Consider the following 4,023-nt stretch of genomic DNA (forward strand, 5'->3'; position numbering starts at 1 on the left):
CACACACACACACACACACATTTAGCCAACACATAAATAAAACGTGTTTAATAAACATTATGAACGTCTCGATGTACTTGGTGCCACTAACGTGCAGTAAATGACGGAGGATGTCATTCTGATGCTAAAAGACTGAGAGTGAGGTAGAAATGAACTTTAATCATTTATTACATGAACACTAGGACAAAAAAGTCCAACTGAATGTTTCAGTCCCTGAGGGCACAATTGTTTAAAAAAACAGAGTCATTTTAGTGGCCTGAAGAGTCCTCACTTCACAAAAAGTAAAGAACAAGATTTTTTCAATCTGTTTTGTATACTTTTAAATAAATAAATGTTAAATACATTAAAAAAACATTAATATTTTATATTTTATGTATTGACCATACAAATGAGAAGATAAAATGCTTTTTCTGTTCACTATTTCACCTATAGCTGAGAAACTGCACAGTAAAATGACCATAAACTCTTTCGAGAAACATTCTGTAGATGAAAAAAAAAGTTAAAAGATTAATACTGCAGTTTGGGGAAAATGGATGAGTGAAATTGCTCTAAACTGTTCAAATCTCTGAAACTGAAATGGGCTCAGGTCTATAAAAAGAGAGAGCTCGGCCACACACGTCCCACTGTGCAACAGGACCTCTCTGTCACCATTTGATTTACCTCATCATGATCGTAAGCTTTAATAGTGCCAAATGTTTTAGTGTGTGCGTTTTTAAACCGCATGCATATATTAACATATCAAAGTTAAATGCACTGTAGTATGAAATCGTCACCTTTGATAAATCTCAAAATTATCATCTTAAATAGCTTCCCAAAGATTTCTGGGCCCTTCATCCTAACGAGATGCCCTCTCTGTTTTCGGTGTCTGTGTATCTGTGTATCTGTGTATATGCTGCTTTTGATAAAATTTTGATTTGAAATATTTGGACTGACTGTACATCCTTGTTGACTGAGTGTTGCCATCATCGCAAAGTTTTTAAAATATGCTCTGAACATCTCACTCTGCATTGAGTCCAATTAAATAACTTTTGAAAATTTATTGTAAAACAGTACGATTTGTGCTTACCGGAGAAGCGTATGCAGAACCTCCTCCTTGCCACAGTCTTCCTTTTCTCAGGTACTTCGAGGGAGAAATGATTCAAGGGGGGAGTAATTCCACAGGAAATATGGTTTTCAGCAACTACGACTTCAAGATGTATGACAGATAGACCTTATTTTGAGGAAGACTGCAAAGTGTGGTTGGCAACACAAGAAAAAAGTAAAAAAAAAAAAAAAAAAAAAAAAAGGTATATTTCACAAAAAACCCAAACAACCCAACAACAAAAAGAGCACATACAATTTTCAGCTTAATGTTTAATTTTACTCAGCAGTGCTGTGCTTTTTTGTTTTAAAGGAAAATATAATTAAACGTTAAATATCAGAATCAATCTTGGACATCTTGACCTGAAATAAATGTTTCTGGTACTGCTTTATGTACAAAGACCAGAATAAAAAGATACGTGTTCAGCACTCACCTGACTATCTGAGAGCACGAGGACACATCAAAGCAGCACAACATCAACTTATATTTATACCCAGAGCAGGAGATGGGGGAATGTAAAGCTCATGTAGTCAGCAAATCAAAACACACCAAGAAACTGCAACAAAAACATTTCCAAACTCTGCTGTGACAACCTAAAAAAAAATCTGTCTGTTGGAAAGTAAACTGTTTTATACCTGAGCAAGAAGTGCAAACGGATTTATGAAAGGTTCCGACAGTTTTGACAAAATAACAACTTTTTCCGTCTTCCCACATAGCTCACCTTCTTCTGTCCATTCTTTCACGCAGGTTATGTCTTTATTCACCAGTCAACAGCACATCAGCATGACAGGTCTTTCAATTTAGGCTTGCACCAGAACTGCAATACAAGTGTGCAAATTTTAAAAAGTGACATTTAAAAGTGTTTTTCAATCTAAATCTATGAGGCACGAATGAAACAGGAAAAAAGTGAAAAACTGCTTTTCTAAGGAAGCACCTCTCTTCTTCTTAATGGACAATTTCAATGAATCAAACCCCAGCTTTGTATCTTCCTTCTGGGCATCCACTGAGTCTGGAAGGCAGACCAACGGCCCATCCGTGAGGCAGATATCTAAACCACATCGGGTCTTTGCAGCAAAATGCCAAAGAGCAGAATTCAAGTAAAAAAATTTATTAAAAAAACAGAAAGAAAGAAATCTAAAATTGTTTCATCACAAAGAAGCATGTCACACAATCTGAAAATACATCTATAGAAGTAATAATTTCTATTTTGTGAGTGTGAATCAATTCTTCACTGGTTCAGATTGGTGTGATATTCTTGAAGCCTACAGGACTCTGGACAGTGTGTCTATAACACTGGAACAGGGTTTTGGGTGAAGTTGAAAAAGCAAACATGTACTGCAAAATGTCAGAGATTTGCATTTATTAGTTTAGTTTCTACATGGAATCAAGACCACATTCCTTGTTTATGTCTTAAAAGTAACACAAGAAGAATGCAGATTTTTAAAAATATTTCTTCAAATTTAAGTTAAAAAACTAAAAGTAGGGCTCATGAAATTGAAAATTGACATTTCGATTGACATCAGACTGTAAGTTAATGATGTGTGACTAGAAAATGTGTTTCCTTCCAGTAATAGTACATATATGTGCAGCATGGGAGTGCCGTCCATGCTTTATTTGACAGCTTACTCTAATCTATACAGCACTTTGTTGATCACTACCTGGAATTCCTGGTTTCTCTGAGCTGCTATGTCTGTTTATTGTCTCAGTGCTGGAAGACCACAGGCTTTTTTCCCGGTACATACTATGTACATTCCTCTGTCTGTCGTGAAAGTAAAGCAGTTAAGGTTCCAAAAAGCAGACCATTTCTGCTTGAAGGGTTTTTCTTGTTTCCATCGATTTTCACACTCAACTTGAGGTCTTTCATTTCAAAAAAGAAAGTGTAGCCAGATGACAGCAATGAAAGGACTCAGCAGTTCCTTCAGGTCTGAACACCTGAAGGAACTGGCTTATTTGTCCTTCCTCAGTGATACAGATATCTGCTGAAAGGTATGGCTTTGCACGTACACCTGATGCTGCAGTTATAGCTGAGCTCAAATATGAGTTAGTACCATCTCTTACTGTGTGAGTAATGTTCTCGTGTGAATATTGGCAGAGTGAGAAAAGCTTTGATGACTGTACTTTCTCATTCCACACATGTCATTGTGATGAGGTGAAAATTCTTTTTTTTTTTTTAATTGTCTTTTTTTGCTGACAAGCTTTTGTTCTGAGTACTGTTACTGATGATGTGTCTGTATGATTCAGAGCGAAAACATAAAAATATTGTTAGTATGTGTTAGTGATTCAGTTCTTCCTTCACAAATGTGTTGGATTTTAAGGCTGATTCAGCTGATTCAGTCCAAAATGGGGCTGACTGTGTGTTTCAATCGAGGTCAAATCCTACCAGTGTGAAGCTGACATTTTATAGTGAAAGTCCTGAATTCAGAATTTCAAAGAAATTAGATTTGGCATATTATCTCCTGTAGTTTAAAGTTTTGGAAGAACAAAATCCATGGATATATGAAGTATTCGCTCTCTCCGGTTCTCTACAGCTAGAAAAAGAAAAGCATTTTGACCTTTTAATTTTTAGGTCTGATTTTAAATCCAGCCCTCAAACACTGATGATTTTGAGTTATCTATTTTCACTTCATTTTGTTCTCAACAAATTACACACCATATGTCATATTTTGTGATCCCTTAATTTCAGTTTGATTTCCAAATAGAAAACCTTTTGAGACACTGCCAAATAGAATATAAAACACTGCTGCATTACTTTGACTTTTTTCAGGTACAGTACCAGTGTGTTGGTAATGACAGTGTTTAAACCTTCACATCTAGAATATTCACTCTAACCAGCATTATTAATGCTCATTTGGCCATGGCACCTTTAATATGCAGAACCAGTCAGCACCTTATTTTCTTAACCCAGGTAACCCTAACCCTGCGCGCGCGCGCGTGTGTGTGTG

General features: G+C 36.1%; 1 protein-coding gene across 2 annotated transcripts in view; it reads right to left on the reverse strand.

Moving 5' to 3' along the window:
* The window catches only part of foxp3b (forkhead box P3b), a 22,207-nt gene extending 20,454 nt beyond the window's left edge, over positions 1–1,753 (reverse strand). The window contains exons 1-2 of one of the 2 annotated variants that reach the window (XM_042214456.1): positions 1,515–1,753; positions 1,067–1,226 (exon numbers count right to left, since the gene is read on the reverse strand). The gene's annotated coding sequence lies outside the window, so the exon portion shown is untranslated. The remainder of the gene's footprint in view (positions 1–1,066; positions 1,227–1,514) is intronic. The other variant, XM_005948027.3, reaches the window with a different exon arrangement.
* Positions 1,754–4,023: the final 2,270 nt, after the last annotated feature.

The sequence above is a fragment of the Haplochromis burtoni genome, unplaced genomic scaffold (assembly GCF_018398535.1).
Source record: "Haplochromis burtoni strain Fernald_Lab_line unplaced genomic scaffold, NCSU_Asbu1 Contig_566, whole genome shotgun sequence".
In the NCBI taxonomy this organism is placed as follows: domain Eukaryota; kingdom Metazoa; phylum Chordata; class Actinopteri; order Cichliformes; family Cichlidae; genus Haplochromis; species Haplochromis burtoni.